At 45.8% G+C, this 24308-nt stretch overlaps 1 long non-coding RNA gene across 2 annotated transcripts in view; it reads right to left on the reverse strand.

Annotated features, from left to right (window-relative positions):
• The window catches only part of LOC142827967 (uncharacterized), a 191437-nt gene extending 169488 nt beyond the window's left edge, over nt 1–21949 (reverse strand). For both annotated transcript variants that reach the window (XR_012902801.1, XR_012902800.1), the window contains exon 1: nt 21457–21949. This is a non-coding gene — a long non-coding RNA (uncharacterized LOC142827967). The remainder of the gene's footprint in view (nt 1–21456) is intronic.
• Nucleotides 21950–24308: the final 2359 nt, after the last annotated feature.

Genomic DNA, 24308 nt, shown 5'->3' on the forward strand with positions numbered 1-24308 from the left:
GGCAAGAGGGTCACCGCACAGGAGATGGAAGTAGTGCAGCCCTACTCAAATTCTTTGCACCCCAAATGGAAATCACTAATTCACACACTGATTCCTCAGTCCTGGCTGTGAAGTAGGTACTGACAACACAGGAGAAGAGTTTTGCAGCTTGTCTTGCCTGTACAGAATATGCCATGGCAATCTTCATCTTTGTCACAAATAAAATGCTTAGTAGAATGCTTTGCTATGGCCATCCTGGTGGGTATCGCCCATCTTGAGACGAGCAATGAGGCTGTTTGATGATCAGTGAGAGTATTATAGGGCCTAATGCACCACCTAATAAAAGTTCATGGAAAGGTTCTGGTTAATTTCAGTGAGAATTAGATGATACCCATCAGGAGACACCAGCTAGTGTTTCCTTTCTATGGGCAAGCTGGCAACAATCCTTTGCAAGGCAGATAGGGTACCATGCCATCTTCCTTGTTATGCTGCGTTGTAGTAGATAGGGTCATCATAGCAAATAAAAGCAACATTTTCTAATTGTCCATGAAAGGATCAAACTTCTCAAACATTCAGTTTTCAAAATTATTCACAAATTTCTTCAAAGGATTCCTGTCCAGCAGATAGCCTGAGTGAATGGCAAGTGTTACAAATTCAATTTGTGCAGTGACTTGCAGTAAGCGACTAAGCTTATGTGTGATTGTAAAAGCTCTGATATTGTACATAAGTCTGGCAATCAGGATGAAAGAAACCATATCGCACATGGCAGATGCAAGTAACATACCGCAAACTGCACCTTCATGACTGATATACAATTTGAAATTTGTTTTCTGCAAATAGCTCACAACACATTTACTGTTTGTTTTCCTCATGTGGCTCAATCTGAAATCGTCGTATGGAAGTAGCCTTGTGAACGTGGCTCTCCCACTTCACTTGCAAGGCAGATGGGTTAACTGCCTTCGTGGCACTGTCCTCACCTGCACCTCCAGGCATCACAAAGAATTCCAGGGGTCAAGGGTGCATGAAGGGGGTGCAGAGGGAAACCACGCAGGTAGGGGAATAAGTGGATAAGCCAGGGACAGCATACTTAGGATGCATGATGTTCTCCATATGGTGTGTCAGAGCATATCCAGGGAAGATAGTAAAGCCCGGTGGAATTATGCCTAAGCATGGACAAACTGAAAACTGACTAAGCACTAAAATGCTATTTTAATTCTTGACTCTGTAATAACCATTGTCTTTCAGGGAAGGAAATTATCTGCCTGATTGAGAATACAAACAGCAGTACGATATGATCTATATGCAACATGTAAAAGACACTGATGAAGAGAAAGAATAGAATTATCTGAAGTGCAGTCACATGTCTGTGCTGAAAGCTCGCAGAATCATGGTGGTAACTCCACCATTAAGGATGAGGAGGGGATACAAATTAGAAATGGAAAAAAATCCCTACCCTGACAATCTCCTCTCTCAACTCCCTGCCAATCCGGCATTGTTTCCTACAATGCAATGTCTAGTGTTTCATTTAGTCTAACTTTTAGTCTCCCAAGCAATGAGGCTTTCCCTTTTGGAAAGTCAGGTCACACCCCAAAAGATCTTACTGTCAAGAAGTTTCTCCTTATATTCAGTCTATTTCTCTTTTTTTAATTTTGTCCCATTAGGATTAAAGAGGTTAACTAAACTTAAGCTCTCAGGAAACATGTGTGTTATAAAGAAATGCCCTGACTAACAAATAGAAGGCCTTGAAAATAATGAGGCCCAAAGGAATGAAGGAGGGAGGCTGTCTGGTTTGAAGAATAACTAAAGAGATAAGTGAAACTTTCTAAAAAGGAGGCCTCTGACTGGTAGGCGTGACCAAAGATGGTTTTCAAAAGTAAAAAACACCCAGAAACTCTTAAAAAGGAGCCACTATAGCCCTTCCCGCTCCACATACCAATGTTATCTCCTATGTGAACCCAGGTGCAATGAAAAAGCTGATGGTCAGCAGGAAGAAAGGGAAGGGATAAGGCGGTTGTAAATCTTATAAGGGTGAACTGTCTCAGACTGGTTTTTAGCTGAAGTCAGTAACTGGCAATGACATCATTTGTTTGGCTAAAGGCTATAAAGAAACGAAACTCGGAAAGGGTTCATTGCTAGTACAAGTACCTGTCTGTGGGAGCCGACCAATAGAACTCTCATCACCTCTCGGGTTAGCCTGTCTGCAAGGGTCTTAAAATGTTTTGTTACTGTATGGATGTAGAAAATTGCTCATCAGTTAGGTTTTTTAGGCATTGTTAGAGCAACTGCTAAAAGTACCATTTGGCTTCTAGATTTAATAAAGACATTTGTGGTTACATTGGTATTTGGTGATTTCCCATATTAATTATTGAAATTAATTTCAACACTCCTAGACATACCCCTATCAACCCAAATCATTCCTCTTCCTCCTCAATATTTACACTTTTCAAATGCTCAGATGGAGATCACCTCCCAATGTAGCAAAAAACTTTACAGATTAAAATCACTTTCAGCCACTCTTGATAGAGGAACTTTCCCCCTCTCTCTACATTTTCTCCAGTTCTATCCAAATCTTGTCTAGAAGACTATGCGATAGTATTACACGGCCCCAGAAGATAAACTCTGAGATTGTTTCCCAGTACATGATTCCACCTGTGACTGACCCATCCTTGCTCCCTACCCCATGGCTAAAGAGTCAAGAGTATCAGATCACCAACTCTTCCTTTAGAGGAAGAAAATCTATTATTCCCTCAAAGATGTCATAATCCAGCTTTTATTTAAATTTGTGCTTGATGTGACCAACCTACACTACTGCAGTCCACATTCTGATTCCTGAATAAGCTATTGGCCAGCCATGTCAAAGGTTCAACTCCACCTAGATACTGCTAAGGTTCCAAAAGGCTTCTTGAAACAATGTAGGATTAGTGGTAGGTCAGTGCTTTGCACCTATGTGATGGCAAACTGGGACAGACGGAGTCCAGCAATGTAGCATTCCTCAATCCTTTCCATATTGAATCATGAGGATGCTTCCACACACTTAAAAAAAATAAAAAAATCTAGACCAACCCCACTGTAACAGTTTTAGAAACACTTCACAATAGTTTTCCTGGTCTACAATTTGTTGAAAACCTGGATCTCTTGAAACCTTGCTCACAATTGGATCGCAACCCATTGTTTGGATCCTGGGTAACAGTCTCTCCTTGCATATGCCAGTGCTTCTAATAGTTAAATAGAAAGTACATTCGCTTGTCTCAAATATAAGTAGACAGTCTCTTCCATGTGCCCTTGTGTACTCTGCATTGTGCCCTTGCCAAGGAGTGCATAATGCAAAGTTACACAGGAAGGGTTGAAATGTGCTGTGGCATTTGTCACTGCAAGTGAGAGGCACGTTACAAGCCTGCGTCTTGGTTTTGGGATGCTGCTGCCCATAGCTCTGCCATGACATTGCTAGCTGCAGCATGGCAGAATCTAAATCTCATCCAAAAAGCAAGGGACACACTCGTGGGCACGACAAACAATGCTAAATACTTCAATCCCTGTTGCTCAAGCAGTTTGAATTGGGTTGTTTGTGCTGATAAGTGGAAGTGCTGTTCTGTGAGCGTTAACAGAAAGCTCTCTCCCCTATGGCCAAGCCCGGTTTCAAAACAATACTGCCAAATAATTTTCAGACATAGTTCCCAGCTCATTCGTGTGGAAAAGTGCTTATTATCACTTGAAATTCAGAGTACTGGTGTGAGGAAAGTAGATATGGTTTTCTTTTAAACAACATGAGCAATGTTGGGACACGATTATATCTGTCACCAATAAAAATGCTATATTTATGCTTCATTGTAATCCATTCATTGGTTTATGGACCGAAAGTCCTTGAGGGAGTGTCACAAATCCACACAACGTTGCCGATTGCTACATTTTGCATTTGGATTTCTGATTTATCTGACAGATGTGTACAATCAGACAGCTCCCTATTCGCTGTACATCTGAGGAGGATCTAGAGGGCAAATTATTTCAGCTAAGGTCAGCATTAACTTGAGCTTAAAAAAATAAAAAAAAGGACACACACAAACACCACAACCTCTTATTCCCTCCAGATCCACCCGTTTCAGACCACAGCCTGCAAATAAATGTTGTTACTCTTATTAATTCCACCCTCTTCCCCATTTCACATCCCCTTCTGGGGCTCTGCCATCACAGATGCAGAAGACATATGCATCCTTAAATTAAGCACAGAAACTGCTTTCAGCCACTGAAGGGAAAAACTGCAGTTCTAATACAGCACCTGGAAAGTTGAATATTGGTGATTATATGCACATGTGCTCTAGAGAGACAACTGTTCTCGGTTTCTTTAAAGTTATTTATTTAGAACAAAAAAAAGAGGACTATGTAGCACTTTAAAGACTAACAAGATGGTTTATTAGGTGATGCTCATCACCTAATAAACCATCTTGTTAGTCTTTAACGTGCTACACATAATCCTCTTTTGTTTCAGCTAAACCAGACTAACACAGCTACATTTCTATCATTATTTATTTAGAACTGTGTAGAAAACATGTTGATCAGATTAAGAGCCAATGTCAAATCAAATATTTCCCAGAAATATGCTTTAAAGAAGGAATCTCCAGGTTCTCTTTTCCTTTTAGACACCAAGAAAGGCCTTCTTTCCTCTCAAGCTATGTTGCTGAATAGCCAAACCATGACTCTCTCCCTAATTAGGCGATTGTGCCCAGCTGTTCCAAATGTGTACAGTGAGCCACCTGCTCATTCCCACCCTGTTGTGCTCCCATGCAGCAGCCCAGGCAATTATAATTCCTGCATTCCTCCAAAATGCGTCCATTTCTTCCACCTGCCACCCACTGTGCACAAAATAGAGGGCAAAGAGGACATGGTCCTGTCATACCCAACCAACAGTGCTAACCAGGCCTGCGGTGGAGACCATCTAATAAAAGTCGTCCTTTGGCTAACTGTCCTCTACAAGTTTTGTTAGCCTATAAACTGCTCCTAGACTATTTGTTGTGTGTGTGTGGAGGTGGGGGGGGGGGGGGGGGTTGCCCTCTTAGAAACACTTAGCAGATGAATCCAATCTGCTATTTCACAAGACCTTCACAGTTAGGTCAGCTACAGTTGTCCTAGACCTATGTTAATTCTCTTCTTCCAGGAAGAAAGAAGAATTGGGTTATATCACTAGAGGCAGCTCATTGTTCATGAAAAAACCCTTCTTACAGTAATGTGTGCGTTACGGCTATTGAAGTTATGTTTGCAAATCTGAAGAGTTTGGTGATATTCCTTGAATAGCCCCAAAGGTTCTTGTGTGGATGTCAAAGCTGAGGTGGCCATACCACCAAGTTCACTCACTCAGATTAGATATTTTTATTGGCTGTGCCTGTGAAAGTGATGGCATTAATGGCTTTAACAACAACAGAGAACTGTGGCTCTCCTCACAGCAGGTAAGCAATCTGTGTAAGTCGGCAAAAACTGCAACAGCAGAAGCCTCATTCCAATTAGAGCTACCACACACACTACATCAGCAAAAATTCCGGCCAGGAAACTCCTTACGGATTTCCTTTTGTTCTTTATAGAGCTATTTGCCTCATGCTGTACCCCGAAACCTCAAGTCTATGGCAAAAAAAAAAAAAATATATATACACCCACCACTCTTCTCTGAAGCTGAGTAAGTTATACAGCAGGTGTTGCCTGCCATCCTGTCAACGATGTGATATTAGCTGCCCTGGGAAACAGCAACTTAAAATGAAACAAAAGCACGGAGACACAAACAGATGGACACACTCACACAGACAGGCAAAGACTAATACACACAGACGTTTAAGTTAAACCTCTAGCCAGTCATGGGAAGCTGAAACTTCTGCTGAGATGTTTAATTTTAAGAAAGCTGCTCCAATGGAGAGTGCTTGGAAAACAGATGGGTCTCGAAGCAGGACACAAAGGCAATCAGAACAGAGCTATAATTAACCATGGGGGAAGCATATATCAGAGCTGATAATCCATCATCAAGAAAACCCTGTCACCAGTCCATTCTGATTTAAAGAAGAGTATTATTGGCTTGAGGTATCACAAAGGGATCTGAATGGTCTCAGAAATTACTAGGGCCCAACATCGTACAGGTATACAGCATTTCAGAAACCTATAGAATGTCATGGTCCTGACTGACGAGCACACAATCTAATGACAAAAGACCGGCTTACACAACTAGCAAGACAAACATAACAAGGCAACTGAGTCCACATAAAGATCAAAACTAGAAGACTGGAAAAGGAGAAGGGCACTTAGCAGGCAAGAAAGCTGTTCCACATATAGGGACACCTTGAAAGACGACAAGAAGGCAGGGGTAGCCTTCTCATCTGTAGTGCTTTGGAGAATCAGGAAAGCATTACTATTCCCCTTTTACAAAGGGTGGTGGAGAAACTCACCTAAGTCAATGGTCGAGCTAGGAATAGAACTCAGTTGTCCTGTGGCCATGTTTACCAACTTATCCATGTCACCACTCTCTTTAGATCAAGTGGAGGCCAAGGGAACATCAGGAAGTTCCCTCTCCCCCTTCCCCTCCCCCAGGAGTATGGGGGAGAGTAGGAGGAAATAAAAAGAGGAATCTCAGCAGAGACAGAAAAGAGATAGAGATTTGTTTCTGCTACAAGTTAAAGAGTGGAAGTCACCAAAGGGATTCAAGGACTAGGATGGCATGGGTGGTGTGAACAGGTACCTATTACAAATTAATACACTGGATTCTCTTCTGGCTTTCTGCAATGCCATTTGATTAAAAAAAATGGCTCTTCTGAGTCTCAATATTTAGTCTCATTGGCCTGGGACACCAATGCTGCACAGTGATGTGCATTCTGAAGCTTCAGAATAGAGTCTGAAGGGTCTGTTCCCCTGAAGAAGCAGAACGATTCTGACAGTACAGTTCTTTCCAGTGTCCTTAATGCCCCCCTTTTACTCATGAGCTTTAAGGCCAAAAGGGGCCATCATGATTTAGTCCGATTTTCTGCACATCAGGCCACAGAACCTCAACTGTCCACTCCTATAGCAGGCCCATAACATCTGGCTGAGTTACGGAAGTCCTCAAAATCTTTTTTTTTGGGGGGGGGGGGGGGAAAGGGGGGTATAAATCAAGACTTCAAGTTACAGAGAATCCACCACTTACTCCAGTTAATGATCTGTGCCCCACGCAGCAATGCAAGTTAAAACTTCCCCAGACTCTGCCAATCTGACCTGGGGGGGATAATTCCTTCCTGACTTCAAAAATAGTTATCAGCAAGACCCAGATTATGTGGGGGAGACCCACTTACCAGCCATCAGGGAAAGAATGTTCTGTAATAACTCAGAGCCTGCCTCATCTACAGCCATGGGAGATATCTGATAATAGCTATCACAGCTGGACCATATGCCACTGTAAGGAACTGCATCATATGATCCCCTCTATAAACATATCAAGTCCTAATCGGATTTTCACAAGTATTGCATCAGTTCTACCACCTCCTAAATCCTGGTCTGGTCAAGATTTTTTATTTCTTTGGAGAACATTAAAACAAAAAGAAACCTGAGTTAAGCATTGACCATTGTGTTTTCACAAACGGCATATTGAATCTGGAAGCTGCCAATACTACATTTTTTGGTGAAAAAAGAAAGGAAGCTCCTTTTGTACATTGTTTTTGGAAGTTTCCACTAATATGTAAACAACCAAATCCTGCTTCATGTATTACACTCTCCCAATGGAAGTTTAAGAGTCCTTTCTCTTCTATTTCAGGGGATCAAGGACAGGCAGAAGACAAATAAATCATTTCCCTTCTCACAGTATTATTAGAGGGCATTTTGAATGTCACAGCTGGCAATGTAAAGTAGGCAATATGGCCTTGCAGTCCAAAACACTGATTTGTAACAGCATTCTGATTGATTTACTTACAAGAATTATATGAAAGGATGACATAGGCCACAAATTCACTGCTAAGGTAAGCTGACAACACTAAATGCACCCATATATGCCAACAGCTCAGAGAGGCCTAGTCTATATTAGACCAGACAAGTCAGCTTAAGGTACGCCATCCAGGTATGCAAAATGTGTAGCTGGGGTCGGCTTACCTTAAGCTGAGCCGCCACAGCATCCACACTGAGGGAGGCCAATGGGAGCATATGCTCCCATCAGCTTTCCTTACTCCTCATTCTGTGAGAAGTATTGGGCGCTGACAGGAGCTGCCTTCAGCTTTCGATTTACAGGTCTACATTAGATCTTTTTATTTGATTTAGTGTCTCGACCTCTGGAGGGTTGATCTTCTCTCTAGTGTAGATATGCCCTCAGAGACTTCTCTCCTAGGAAAGCAAAGATATTCATTCAAGGGATTCTAATATCAAGGAGAATGATTCCTTACTAAATTATATAGAAATCCTAGAATGCTACCTTGCAATTATATAGAGTGGATAGACTGGAACAATGGCTCTAGAATTATGTAATGCTTGCTTGCTAAAAAATTCCTTTTTAATGGTACTCCTTTTTAATGGTAGCCCCAGCAACTTTCACCACACTTCTCCAATTAGTGTTCCAGTCCCAGCTTTTAAGAGATGTGCACAGCTGTTCCAAATAGATTTACAGTAGGTTATGGTGACTGCTGGCCAAAACCTTGGAAACATTTTTAATTTAGATATTTGGCCAAGCTCTAGCCTATCTGAAGCCTTTAAAAACATACTCCACTGTAACGGAGTGAAATTCAGTAAGTCACAAGAAAGTCAGAGGAATTTAGTGGAGGTACGACCCTGTAAAATGGGTGAAAGTGGAGTCAGCATAAGGCCCAATGTTTTACCATTTGAAGAATTTCGGAGGTTTCTTAAAGTTTCATTCCAGGTCCCCAGTAGAGGCATTGAGACCCTCTTTACTGTTGTGAGTACAGGCAGTCCCTGGGTTACGTACAAGATAGGGACTGTAGGTTTGTTCTTAAGTTGAATTTGTATGTAAGTCGGAACTGGCGTCCAGATTCAGCCGCTGCTGAAACTGACCACCAGTTCTGACTTACATACAGAATCAACTTAAGAACCCCAAGCGTCCCCAAGTCAGCTGCTGCTGAAACTGATCAGCAGCTGATTCCAGGAAGCCAGGGGCAGAGCAACTCTGCCTCGGGCTTCCTGTAGTCAGCGCTGGTCAGTTTCAGCAGCGGCTAAATCAGGACGCCTGGGGCAGAGCAGCTGGGGTGCTGCTGGGTTGCTCCAGTAGCGCCGCTCCTCGGCACTACTGGACCAACCCAGCAGCACCCCATCTGCTCTGCCCCAGGCATCCTGATTCAGCCGCTGCTGAAACTGACCAGCAGCAGCTGAATCAGGACCAGAGCAGCTGGGGTGCTGCTGGGTTGGACCAGTAGCGCCCAGAGCGGCACTACGGGACCAACCGGCAGCACCCCAGCTGCTCTGCCACAGGTGTCCGGAGAAAAGCCTAGTCTGCTGGGGAGGGGGGGGGTGTACTACCTGCGCCCTCCCCACCCCAGCAGACCAGGAAGACACGGGCGGCGGACCAAGACGCACCGCGGTCCCGCCGGCTGGGTCCTCCGCGGCTTTGCTCCCCATCTCCCTGGTCTGCTGGAGACCAGCAGACCAGGGAGACGGGGAGCAAAGCCTCTGAGGACGCCGGCAGCGGGACAGCCGCGGGGCGTCTGGGCTGTCCCGCTGCCGGCTCCCCCCGCGGCTTTGCAAAGCCTCGGGGAAGCCGGCAGCGGAGCAGTCCAGGCGCGCCTGGGCTGCCTCGCTGCCTGAGCCCCTCCGCGGCTTTGCTCTGCGTCTTCCTGGTCTGCAGACCAGGGAGACGCAGAGAAAGCCCCAGAGTACACGGGCGGCAGGACCGCGAGGTCCCGCAGTCCATGTACTCCGGGGCAGCCCCGTTTGTAACTGCGGATCCGACATAAGTCGGATCCGCGTAAGTCGGGGACTGCCTGTAATGGAAATTTAGGCCATTTTTTCCAGCCAGATGTGTTAAAAGATATGCACTTCTGTTGCTTTATAGCCAGGTGGTGGCTGTCCTCTGCATGAATGGGCATACAAGGGAAGGATGCAAAGAGATTTCCCTAACAGGGGCTATCCAGTAACCTTGCTAGTGCCCGTACAGGAGCTAACAGTCTGAATGGGAGTGTGCAAGGTAATGCCCCATGAGGAACAAGTCAGAGAGCACCACTGCAGCCAGCAGAATGTAGAGAGCATCACAACTGTGGTTTCAACTCACACAGCTTAGAGAAACCAGCCAGAGCTCCTCTAGCAGCTCTAATCACAAAGGGGACCTGCCGCACCTTCCTCCAGGGCACAGGGTAGAATCTTGCCTTTGGCTATTGTGGATGCCTTGAGGTTAAGGCAGCAGCCTGAGAATCAGATGTTATACATTCTAGCCACAGTTCTGCTGCAGGCTTTCTACGTGACCTTGGACAAATCATTAAATAACTTGTGTGTCAGCTTTCCTACGTGCAAAACAAGACCATCCTACCTCCCAAGGTGTAGGAGGCTAAATTAATTAACGTGCATGGGGTGCTCACATACTACAGCGATGAACACCACAGTAAAGCAAATAAATAATAAAATAGTTTCTCAGCCATTATGCACAAGTTATGGGAAGCAAACCCCTGGGACAGCAGTGCCACAACACTGATAGAGATTTAGAAGAAATTGAATCTTGAATAATTCATTGATCATCTGAAACCTGGTTTCTTTCCAGAACAAGCTTTCCAGTTTTACTGCTTTTTTGTTCATCTTTTGCTTGGATGTGGAAATTCCAAAAACGTTATAGGTCGTAGAGGGCCTTGGCCCAAGCACAACCTCCAACCCTGGGTGCAACCATGCCCATCCATCTACAGCACAATTAAACAGCTTCTTAGGATCACAGGGTTTGTGCTGAGTCAGCTGATGTGGGCCAGCTGGGAACAGGGGGTTTATTGCAGCACAAATATATAGCCAGAGTTAAAAAAATAAAATAAAAAAAAAAAAAGGAGCAGAGCAGCATTTTCTGAGTCTCCATGTAGTGAGTATTTTTAATGAGTCCCCTCCTTGTCTTTTCTAATGGTGACATTTGCAGTTTGAAACCGTTTTTAGTGAACTTCCTACCTGTGAAAGTTACTTCCTGGGAGACTGACATCCTATTGATAGCCACAGGAATAGCAGTGGAATCTTTCCCCATGCTGCCAAGACACTGGGCCTTAATCCTGTTGTAGAGAGGGAAGAAGGCTTTGCAGTTTTCCCTAGACCATATGTTAGTTGGGCCGCTGTTGCAACTGTTAACGAGTAGTAGTGATTTGCATCCATTTGGGGTGATGGGTTTTATGATGTACTTACTAGGAAGTGGCTTCAGTCCAACAATGTGCTGTGCATAGGACATGTGCTCAAACCATGACAACTTTCAGTAACCACCGTCCAGATCACAAATTTATGAATGAAGCGTTAACATGAACTCTGCCACTTACCTCAGCAGCATCAGTCTCAGAACCTGGCAGACCTAAGTGTTAAAAGTTTTTCTGCTCAGCTGATTCCCTTGGCATGTGGAGAACACATTTGTAGCTTGATTCTCTTTTACACTAAGGCTGTTCATGCCATTCTGGCAGTGTAGTGTAAAGGGCCTGTAGCGTAAATACAATCATGGCTTCTTTTCTTTAGATGTACAAAGCTCCTATCCTTTGCTCTAGGTAGCATTGTTAATTGAGCTCCTCTAAGATATTTACACAGCACTTCTCTCATTTTTGGACAATCTGCTGGTTGTTTGAGGTTTTTTGGTACCCAACTGCTTAATACGTAGGTTTCATTGTTCTTTTAGCTATTCTGATCCAATAGTTGTTGAAAACCATGTATAGATACATAATTCATACATACAGGTGCTGAATTATGAATATTAGACTGGTGACTAGAATAGTGTCTCCTATCAGACAAGCCCGTGGAAACTGAAACAGCAAATATTCAATAGCATTATTCAGTACATGTTCAATAATTGAAAGAAGAACATGAGTGAATTTGCTGTGGCAGTTTTATGAATCCCTCCTTAGTTTTGCCACATATACTAAAATTGTATGTTTTCAAGTTTGCGTTTTCTTATGGCTCTGTCTCAATAATAGCATATTGTGAGACCCATCCCTGTATGGGCAATGACAGCAGCCAATTTATTCGCATTGCTGTCATATAGGCTTGTTTATGAGACGTCCACTGTAATTCAGCATTTGCTGAAATGTCAACACATTTCTTTTTTAAAGAGGTAGTGCCAGCCATAACTGGAGGCCTCATATGGCCAAAAGAATTCCATACACCCGCTCTCTTACCATATTTGTGAGCAACCAAGTCAGTTCCAGTGATTTCTTTTCTTGTCAATTATTTTTCAAAATAGTGAGATACCCTGGTCAAGAACCGTCACTTGACAAGAGCAATGACTAGTTTTGAAGAATGAGGACATGGGGGAAAAAAAAATCAGAATCTGTGAGCTGATGATCCCTGACAGTGCAGTACCACCATGGAGAGCAGGTAAGCCAGGGCACTGGTCAGTAGCTGTGCAGACTAGAGGAGGAACACAGCACCTTCTCAAAGCCCTGGAGTAGAATATGATCCTGGTAATGAAGAAGGATGGTGCGCTTGCTTGCCTAACGAAGGCTTTTGAAAGACTAGGATCGTGGGGGAGAAATATCAGAGACCCAATGACCAGAGAACAGCACTTCAGGCTAGGAGAGGCAAGGGACAGGAGCCAATTCCAAGCTTGAGAGAAGAAGAAAACATTGATGTAAGGAGCAGATCTGAAGTGAAAACATAAAGGCACTTGTGCAACAGCAGAGCATCAGAAAGAGAATACAGAACCCCAACATTCTTTCCAAAAATCTTGTGTTACAGTTGCCTACAGCTGCAGTGTGACTACAGGAAATTCTCTCCATTCACCAATACCGAGAGCTGCAGCTCCCGACCTTTGCAGCGAGTTTCCACTGGGACATGAGACCTGCAAATACGTGAAGCTGTGGATGTCTCCTGTAAGGCTAGTGTGGAACACCCAGTAAAGGAGCATGGACATGTGCAGGCAACACTCCCCCCCCCCCCCCCCCCCCCCGCCCACACTCTACTTTGTAGCATGTGTAAGGGAATTAGTCCTTATTCCCTCCCAGGAACACATGGCTCAGAAAAGGGACGGGGAACTGATAGGACATGCATGGCCTTAATTCTCTCCCCTGCATAATACAGGGTGTTCCTGCTAAGAGTCACCCCAGTATACATCCGTTCTGCACTAAAGTCATTGACATTTGTAAGAACTGATGCATTATAAGTCCTTCCATTCCCTGCTCTTCAGATGCACACAAAAAAAAAGGTGTGCAAATGGAAGTGAGCCGGGGGGGGGGGGGGGGGGGAGAGAGGGGGAATCTGAGCTTTAAGTTGTTTTACTATCAGTCCAAGTTTCTTGGAACTTATCTTGGACTTATAGCAAGGATGGCCTGTACAGTCTTTAATCACTAATTTTCACCACATGATCCTATCTCCTGGAGTACACAGTTTGGACATACAGTTACAAAGCTGACCATAAACTGGTCTTTCCTGAATCTGAGTGCTTGAGTTTGCAACCTATACAAGGTTTTTAAAAACTGCCTTTTAAAAAGGCTTCCATTATATATAAAAGAGGTAGCTCTCTTGTACTCTGATAGTCTCTTCAGATTAGAATGTAATATTTCATGCTTTGCAAGTCGCCTAGACATGGCTCTGGAACTTTGTGCATATCAATATAAAAATCCAGGGCATGAGCCCTGATTCACTGTCTGGGATTATAAACAAATGTGGTTTAGGATACAGATGTTTTGTTTATTACATCAGTTATGCTTGGCAAAAAAACAGAACTGCTACATTGATTGTGCTGAACAAAGAGGTAAATTTAAAAGTCAAATTCCTATTTCATGCTTTCAGTGTGTGAAATTTGAAGCCCAATAATGAATTACTTTTTATATTATAGAAACAAAGAGAAATAAGGAAAACAATGCTGAATTTAAAAATGAAGATTTTAAATATGTCAAACACAATATTTGTGAAGCTTACAGGAGGTGGTGGGAGAGGAAAAGAGGTAATCCTTGTATGCGCTGGCCTTCAATTTTGTGAAGGGCAGCAGGGGTGTGTACACCTTTCTGGTTTCTCATCCCTAACGCATTAAGGGTAGGGACAGTATCTTGGTTTGCCGGTAATGGAGATGTATTTGTGGTACAGCAAGCAGTTCCGCTGCTTCTTCATGCCACATGACTAGAATTCTCCTCTTCTGCAGACACCACAATCCTTTAAGGAAGAGGAACCTTGGGTGAGGAATTCACCAAAGGCCACGATTTCAACTAAGATGCTGGACGTGCCAGCAGATGTGCCTGTGAAATTAGGATATAGAAGCAGCCTGAGGATATGAGCACTCATCTGTTGTCTACAGACAAAGCAGCCGCCAGCACTGGTGGTCACATAAGCTGACTGTTGCCATCACTGCTTTAGCAACCTACAGAATATTGGTTAAATGAGGTTGTATGGGGTGTGATCATTGCTCTGGCTATTGTAGAGCCCTGTGCCCCTTTGCAAAAGGTGTCATAGGTAGGGACCACTGTTAGCTGGGTGATGGGGAAGCCACTCAGGAGAGAGATTCCAGTGCTGCCTGGCTGAAGAGCAGAGCGCCCACAGCTAAGTTTTTGTTTTTCCTGGTGATGCATATACAAAAGTTATTCCACACTTGGAAAAATCTGCACATGGATTTAAAAGATTAGAGGGAACTTTGGTAGGGACCATTTAAATTACTCTCCCCTGTGGGGTCATGCAGATGCTTTGCACTGTTGGAAACATTCTTCAGTCCCTGGCTGGCCATGGTCAAAGCATCCAGGCCCCCTGACGTGCCGGAGCTCTGGAAGAGAGCCATCTCCTATGAGGGGAGCACAGGGATTGGTGCCTGCCGTCTCACTGTTCCCTGAAGTGCTGCCAGGTGTTCAGTCAGCTTGGTTCTGTGCCACAGATCTGCCGGTTTTTAATTTATGCCCTCCATTTGCCCATGCCATCACCTGCATACATTATGTGGATGCTCTCGCCCTACAGCTGATATCCACACACACAGCTGCACGGGGACTGCGGCTTAGCAGCAGATTGTATTGGGGTTTGCCTTAAAAAAAACCACTATCCATAAAACTAGATTTTTGGCCCTTCTGCTTGCTGGGCAACCTCCCTTTTCACATTAGGCCCATAGCCTTGATTTGGCTCTTCATCCCCATCAGCCTCCTTGACAGTGGGGATGCTGAACAGCTGCCAATACTCTCACCAGACTCTAGGATAGCAGATATGCTTTAAGCAAGATAGTTAGTGAAAGATATCACTGGAAAGGTTAGGATTTACTCAATATGATTATCCCATTTGTATGCATTTATCACTTCTGTATCTGGGTAACTACCACTGACACTTAAGGAACTACAGCGGAAAAACCAGACAGGGCTGATGGCCCATCAGCAAGGACAATGGACTGTGAAAAGGATGGGCCTTCCTATAGACCAGGGTTTCTCAGCTTTTTTTTTTAATAAAGTACCCCTTTAAAAAAATTATAAGTATCCCCAGTACCTATAGTTTTCATACAATTTTTTTCTACCATTGCAAAACATTTGTTTAAAGAACTTAATCATAGCGCTGGAGGTGCAGGGGGAGGGAAGAGATGAAATTTTTGGGTGTAGAAAGTACAAAAACAATAAAGCGCTGTAAAACACAAAAATTCAGTTTTCTTCAAATTTCAGTTGTGTTGATGTACCCCCCCAGACTTCTTGAGTACCTCTAAGGGTACTTGTATCAATGGTTGAGAAACACTGCTGTAGACTATACAGCTACTGACTCAGGCCACCTGACTGTAGCATCCCAGTGACCATATCTCCTGGTACTATCCTGCCTCTTAGAACACTGATCTGTTCCACTGGGAGAAAAGGGCCAAAGGAGGACTGAAATCAGACAAAGTATTCCTGCCTTATGTAGAATTTTCACAAGGCAGGGGAAGAAAACAATGTTGGTCTGCAAGCATCACTCTGGGGTGGGGAGGCAGAGATGAAGCAAGCTGAAGTTAGTCCTTTTGTTTCTAAATGTTAACTGAAGGGTGGAGGAGAACTGCTGGATCTAGGCTAAAAGGATACCTCTGGCTTGCGAAGGACTGACAATATCTAGGGTGAGGAATCATTATGTATAACAAGTTTCTTTAGTGAATCTAGGTTAGTTTGCATACGTTGTATTATTTTCTTAGTAATCTGCTGTGTTCTGCTTGCAGCCCCTTTAACAAAAGACATTTTAAGTGGTCAACTAAAACTTATTCCTGGTTTATAACACAAGCCAGTTTATGTAATTTATAAACAGGGGTAGGAGAAAGTGCACATCCCTCTCCACATTGAGGAAGAGGGACAATTTTTTACAAGCTTGTGCAGTGCAGATCCTTCTATACAGTGCAAGACAGCATTATTTTGCTTTTGTCCCTCCCCCCCCCCCCCAAAAGAGGTGTTCACATGAGTGGTGGGTGAGTCCTCTCACATAGAGATGACTTTAGCCTGGCTCTGACCTTGGGTATGGCACTCTGGGCATGTGAGGGCTGCAAGACCAATTCAGCAAAGCAGGGAGAGAGAATCCAGGCTGGTGGAGCAGGAGAGGCTCAGTGAAACTCCACTACATGAGGTGGCATACTGGATGGGTGCAGGAGGGGTTTCCAACACATCACGATGATTAGATTGAAACCACCACCAAATAATTGATAGTAAAATGCACTGAAACATCCATAACTCCCCTGGAAGCAGTGATGTGGAAGCTTCAAAAAATGGACACAACCTCATCCGTCCATACTAATTTAATTTAATTGGTTACTGAAAAACTTGGAGACATTTTCACTGTAGCATAGTTGCACCAACCACTGATTTGATTATTTACGCAATCACAGTTTAACTTATAACCAACGATTAAAAACACTATCACAGCGCATTAATTTCTCATGGACTTGGAAAGTGGTATTGCTGCTGACAAGTGAAACGTTCTGCACACAACTCATCTCAAATTTGGAAAAAAGATTAGCCTAAATACAATAAAAACCAAAAAAAAAAAAAAACCTGCAAAAATGCCTGCTGCTGTAAATTAGAGGAAATCTGCTTCTGTTTGCAGTTTCAGTTCCCTGTGCAGCTGGAAGTGAGAGGTCTGGGCATTGTCAGGGGTTGTCAGTCACTGAAACCAAACCAGGAGGGACTATAATTACCTATACCCAACTGTTCAGTCATAGCAAAGGTCTCAGAATAAATGTTATCTTTCTAATTACCTGAGGATTTCTGTCTGTCTTCAAGGGACTGTTTTATCAGGCCTCCATACACAAATGCTAGCGCTAAAGTTCATGCAGTGCTAGGGAACAGTTTGGTGAAAGTGGATCACTTCTAGAAATATTTCAGTAAAGCAGAAATGTTTTAAGAAGTAGTTTTCAAATAGCAGAAGCTGCTTTTCCTTTACTAAAAAAGGGCAAATCTCAGGTCGAGTCTATTCACTAAGTACAGGCAGTCCCCGGGTTACATACAAGATAGGGACTGTAGGTTTGTTCTTAAGTTGAATCTGTATGTAAGTCGGAACTGGCGTCCAGATTCAGCCTGTTGAAACTGATCAGCGGCTGATTCCAGGAAGCCCGGGGCAGAGCAGCTGGGGTGCTGCCGGGTTGTTCCAGTAGCGCCCAGAGCGGCGCTGCGGGACCAACCGGCAGCGCCCCAGCTGCTCTACCACAGATGTCCGGAGAAAAGCCTGGTCTGCTTGGGGGGGGGGGGCGCACTAGCTGCACGCCCCCCCCCCCCAGCAGACCAGGGAGACGCGGGCGGCGGACCGAGACGCACCGACCGCCCGGGTCCTCCGTGGCTTTGCTCCGCATCTCCCTGGTCGGCTGGTCACCAGCCGACCAGGGAGACGGGGAGCAAAGCCACGGAGCACTGGGGCAGCGGGACAGCCCAGACACGCCGCAGCTGTCCCGCTGCTGGCGTCCTCAGAGGCTTTGCTCCCCGTCTCCCTGGTCTGCTGGTCTCCAGGAGACCAGGGAGACGCGGAGCAAACCCCGTTCTTAACTGCGGATCCAACATAAGTCGGATCCGCGTAACTCGGGGACTGCCTGTACCCAAAAATTCAGACGCTCATCTGTACTTACCTGAATCTCTTGATTTTGCCTTATTAGGCAGGAAATGTAACAAGCTCTTCCATTACATTTCTGATATGCCTGCTTTTTCCTGGGCCAGAGATAACATATGAGCATCCTTCTTTGGATTACTTTCTGCTTCTTGAGCTAAGAGGGCCAGAGATCCACGGAAACAATACATTATTTAAAGCTATTTTATTTCTCAAATAAAGTTTTGGGTGCAAGTTCTAGGTACAACTTCAGGCCACGCACTCAAGATGCACTTCCAGAGAGTCAGTTTCTTATGCAAATGCAGCTCTCCACAATGAAACAAACTTAAAATACCCTTTACATAAATGAGAGCCATCCATAGGCTTATGTGGGGGAAGCTGCTCCAGGCCCCAGGCTTTTGGAGGCCCTGTGAAAAATGCCCCAATTGTCCTATAGACAGGAGGGACCGGGGGAACTACAGGGCTGGGCGACAGCAGGAGTGCCCCCTCCCCACACACAGGCCGTGTAAGCTGGAGTGGCCTAGCAGCCTGCCCTGTCCCACTGTACCTCTCTCCTGCCCACTGGGTTTGGCTTCCTGGTGGTGGCAGGAAGTAACATGCCCAGGTCCCAGGGCTCCATTTCCCATTGTCAGGAAAAACAGGGTACAGCAGGCGGTATGGCAGGGCCTCTCTGGCTCCCATTGCCCCCATGGTGAGTGGGTGGCAGAGGCAACCCCTGCTGTCACTGTACCAAGCCCCATAATCTCCCAGGTTGCATTGCTCAAGGGAGGGGGCAAGGAGGCAAAGTGGGAGGGAGCAGGAGCAGGGCTTGGGGAAGGGGTAGAACAGGGGCAGGACCAGCGGCGGGTTGTCCCAGGTCCTGAGCCCCACCTTGGGACAGCTCCGTGTATAATAATTGTGTTCCTACAGCACCTAGAAAACTGGGGTCTGGTCCCTGGCTAAGCTCCTAGGTGCTTTGTATTTATATTGTTCTATAGCCCTGTATGTAGACTTATAACTTTACACTGAACTGATTTTTTCATGTCACTTGAAGTTTTGATTTTTTTGCCTGCAATCCGGGCTGGAGACCAGTCCTCAGTAAGAACAAAGCACCTGGATTGTCTTACTTCCCAAAAACCACCATTTTTCAATTATTCTAATAATGGCCTTATCTAGCACTTATGGAAATGAATGGGCATGACCACTGACTTTTCTGGGAGTTGCATCAGGTCCTACGCACACAGAAGAGTCATTCCCCATCGTTGTACACTAGGAAAAATTGTGTTGATGTTTTGTTTGCCACCTCACAACTAAAGAAAACACTAGGTGAATGGATTTTACTCAGAGTGTTTATAAAACAGGGCACATGGGTGAAGAGCAAGCAGAAAACATTTCAGTTGAAAGAGGATTTTTCAGAAGTTTGTGAGCAGCTGAAAACAAAGTATTTTTGAGGAAGTCCTGATATAACCTCACTAAAACATTCTGTTCCAAAAGCATGATATAAGGCAGTCAAGCTTCGATCCCATATAAACAAGCCACATTTGTAACAAGCTCTTTTTTGTACTATTGCCCTTCTCAGTCTCTGCAAACAATTTTGCAGGCTTTAGAAAGGGGAGGAACAAAGAAATCAAAATAAAAGTGTAAAGAAAGATCTGAAAGAACTTATTGAAATAGGATAATCAAAACATGCCATATATCAAAACTGCTTGGAAAAGTCCACAGAAGGACAACATTTAGTAGGGTATATTAAAAACAGACCAAATGCTCCAAAACAACATGTGAAACTACTGAATAGGCCTACCAGTTGGGCTTCCTTACTGTATGTACAGTCTGAAATGACTTTGGACCTTACACATTTTAGACAGGCAGCTTCAGAGACAAGGCAAGTAGTAATCCCATTCCACCCTCGATACTTGTGGCCTAAGCATTGTACCATGGAGAATATCTTTTTACCCCTCATGCTTCCCCTTCCTCCTCCTAATAGTCTGTTGCCACCAATTATCTTTTGGCAGCTTTCAGTACTCTTCCCTATTTTCTCCCCTTGTCAAGAAGAAAGAGCAATGCCCACAAGAAAGCACACAATGTTACATTCCAGCACTGGTTTCCCCAAAATGCTTTAATCACTATTCTGAGGCTCTCCTGTGGAAATTCTCTGAGGTGGGTGGGGGAAGCATCTACCTCTGCAACTTTTGTCTGTGGTGCTGCAGTCACACCCTTCCAGGGGGGAAGAAAAGGGAGATTGCTACCTTGCAGAGGAGGAAGTGGTGTAACCCTGGTTTCTACAAGGAATTTGATTCCTAACTCTCGGCTGGGGCCCACCCTCTGCATGGGAAGGTGGCCAGTCTGTGCCAATTCGTGGCCTTCCTCCCCTTTCTGGTGGCCCAGCACCTGAGGGCATGTCTATACTGGGGAGTTATTTCAAAATAACAAGGCGAGCACGCACACCATCAAGTCTGTTATTTTGAAAAAAAGGGGCTTGTTATTTCAAAATACCAACAACGTCTGCTTGTGAAGAGGAATAAGATTATTTCAAAATAGTTATGTGGGGAGCCATTTATTTCAAAATAATCTAGTAGTGTAGACATAGCCGGAAGGCTCTCGTTTGCCATTAGCTCCCTGCTTCATGAATATATTCCAACCCGCAGCATCTGAGGAGCAGAAGCTACACATGAAAAATGAGTGTGCTCACTACCAGAGAGAGAAAGAGAGAGACCGAGACCCTTGATGGGAAAGGAAACGAAGTGTCAAACAAAGTGTCAGCTCCAAACCTGAAAACGCACAAGTGCATGAAAGTCACTCATAGGGGTGAATTTCTGTGAGTTCCTGCACCAGAATGCAGTAAAGCATGTGAGAGAGACTCCATTTTTGCTCATATTTTTCTTATCTGTATGTACAAAGGGAAGGGAACACGTGAGCTGTTACTGTAGCTTACTAGACTAATAAAGAACAATTTTTCTTGTTGAAAAATCAGCTTACAGGTAGCCTGCTGACAACCATATTGCCTGAGTCCATGTCTGAATTTAAAAAAATTACAAAGTGTTAATGGGTTTGAACCATGTTTCCCCTTATAGGGAAAGGAAAGGTGTGGAAAGAGATAAGAGCTGCAAAAAGTGACTAAAAAAACCTGAGCTGTGCAAATTGACACATGAAACCCAGGGGCACAGCCCTAATATTTTACCATAAGGAGGAACAGCAGTTCTCATAGCCACTAAACAATTTTCTGTAGTAACTTAGGGCTAAATCCCTCCTACCTTTTCAACTACACAGTCCTACTAGATGAATGCCTTGGATCAGGAAGGCCTTGTTCTCTCTCTCTCTCTCTCACAGACACACACTTGTACCCTTTAACTCTCCCCACTATAGTTAAAGCAGCTCAACCCTGTTGCAGGGTCCACTCACCATTCGCCTCCTCTTGGCTGCTCTGGGGATTAGGTCTTGCCAGGTTTGACACCCACTTTTGTGATTCATTCACAGGCCTCTCGGTCTCTGCGATGCAGGGTGTTTTTCCTTCACAGCTTAGCCCTTCTGCCAGCTTACTGTAGTTCTCCCCTTGAGGGGTACTAGAGTCCTACTAGACAACTGTCCTAGGCCACCTTGACTTTACTGCCTGGCCTGTGCCACTTCCTCAAGGGTGATATGGATAGGCCTGAGCTCCACTTACTCTGGGTTCCAGCCAGGGGCCCTACAAACAGCAACCAAGGTCTGCCGAGTCCCAAACCTTGCTACTATTTGCCTAGGCTGCACCTGCTTTGTCTCTGTCAGACTCTTGCTCTACTCTCTGCTGGGTATTCTGCTCCCCCAGGACCTCTGTTCTCCTCTAGTTTCCTCCTTTCCCTCTCTCAGGCTAGAGAGCAAGTGCAGCTCCCTCTGGTCTCAGCCTCCTAATGCTGCACCAGCTCAGCCTGTTCCTGTCCAGCTGGGTGCTATCTTCTGGTAGGGCTTCCAAGACAACCTACTTCTCCCTCAGGTGCAGTCTATCAGGTTAATTAGCCCCTTCCTCATTAACCTGCTCAGGAGTGAATGCCTCATCTCAACCCCCCTACTGTGGATGTGTTTATACTAAGATAGAAGTGCTCATACTGGAAAACCTGCATAGCGCAGTCCTAAGATAAGCAGAGTTTGCATTGTTTTTATGTGGCCAATATGCACACGACTTGGAATTAGCACAGGTAGATTGGCTCCATTTATGGTGCTTTATACTTCATCCCATTTTGGGTGGTTTGCAAAAGTTACAAACAGCAGAGGAGAATGAAACAACCTGAATAAAGCAAAACTCATTTTTTGTTTATGAGAGTTTAACAGGGTATGAAGTTTGTACAAATGTATGTAAACCACCTCTATGAAGGGAGTAGTTAACAGGGCTGGGAGCACCGCCTGGTTCCCACTTGTGCTTTGCAGTGCTGTAACTTACTGTGCTTGACAGCGTTCTCTATTTTTTCATCCTTGTATGGAATAAATGTTATGTGCACCAAGGCAAGTGCAGATCTACACCACTAATAGAAACATATGCTATTGCAGTGGTCCCCAACCTTTTGAGGTTGTCGGGCGCCAGGGGGCGTGGCCGTTTGCCCACCGGGCGCAGGGGGCGGGGACACTTGCGCGCCCGGGGGCGGGCCCCCCCCTTGCCGCATGCCCAGGGGCGGGGCCCCCCATAGCTGCGCGCCCGGGGGCGGGGCCCCCTCCAAGGGCCGCGCGCCTGGGGCCAGTGCTCCCCGCCCCTGCCGAGTGCCGCGCGCCCGGGGCCGGCGCTCCCCCCCCTCCCGCCAAGTGCCGCGCGCCCGGGGCCGGCGCTCCCCCCCTCCCGCCAAGTGCCACGCGCCCGGGGCCAGGGCCGGCGCTCCCCCCGCCCCCGCCGAGTGCCGCGCGCCCGGGGCCAGCGCTCCCCCCCTCCCGCCAAGTGCCGCGCGCCCGGGGCCAGGGCCGGCGCTCCCCCCGCCCCCGCCAAGTGCCGCGCGCCCGGGGCCGGCGCTCCGCCCCCCCCCTCCCCCCCCGCCGAGTGCCGCGCGCCCGGGGCCGGCGCTCCCCCCCGCCGCGCGCCCGGGGCCGGGGCCGGCACTCCCCCCCACCGCGTGCCCGAGGCCGGCGCTCCCCCCCACCCCCCCACCGAGTGCCGCGTGCCCGGCGCTCCCCCCGCCAAGCGCGCTCCCCCCCGCAAGCGCCCGTGCGCCATGTGCCCGGGGCCAGGCCAGCCCCGAGCACCTGGTGGGTGCATTGAAATGCCCCCGCGGGCGCCATGGCGCCCGCGGGCACCGTGTTGGGGACCACGGTGCTATTGGATGTGGGTGCTGTGGGCACTTTGCTAATCAGCTGGGCAGAACCTGGCTCTCTCCTGAGTGGCCATCCGAGCACTCAGCTTACGGGGAACTCTGGTACTCTGGTGAGGGGAGTGTTTTTTCACATCCCTGAGCCAGAAAGTTACAGTGCTATAAAGTGCCAGTGCAGACTTAGCCTAACAGATTTATTTGGGCATAAGCTTTCGTGGGCAAAGACCCACGTTGTCAGATGTTTATATTTACAGAGCATCGTGTTAGCAAATGTTTCCAATAATCTCTTTGGAATGTTTGAATAGTCAGCAAACATCTGCACAATGTCATCTCAGAGCCTCCCAAAGTGCTATGTTGGTTATGCTGAGACCCCAAAGGGGTCAATAAACATATATAAGAAACCAAACCAAACCCTAATCCAAACAGCTATGATGACAGAACCATTCTTCAACGCACTGTAGTATTCATGTTAGATTTCACTGTAAAACAAACTACAGAGATGTGCCGCACTTGGGTACTGCTTGAGGCACCGGAGGGACAGCCAAGACATATGTCTTTTCTCTCATGGTGCCATGGAATTTACCTCTTCTACTACGGAGTCCTATATTTATTCTCCCAAAGGAATTCACTGTTGTTATTTTCAAAGTAGAATACCTGCAAATGTTGGACATTAAAACAATCTGAGGTGGCCCAAACCCCAAGCCATTTTTATGCATGAGCAAAGGGTTCTCCTGTGAACTCTCAGGCCATTGAGGATGGGCTATATGAATGCTTTGTGCACAGACCTGCGGAGCTGTTCAGTGGTGTGGGACGTATATAAATACATTCCTCACCCACCTGGGAGCCTTCCATGGATTCAGGATACACGGAGTCTATTGCAGCCCTGCGAGGCAGCCTGTGGGGGAGAAAGCAAAGACCAGGGATTGGGACAGAAGAAGACGACAATGGAGCTTAGGGTTAGGCTTTGAAGGAAAAGTGTCCAGTCCC

This window comes from Pelodiscus sinensis, chromosome 3 (assembly GCF_049634645.1).
Source record: "Pelodiscus sinensis isolate JC-2024 chromosome 3, ASM4963464v1, whole genome shotgun sequence".
In the NCBI taxonomy this organism is placed as follows: Eukaryota; Metazoa; Chordata; order Testudines; family Trionychidae; genus Pelodiscus; species Pelodiscus sinensis.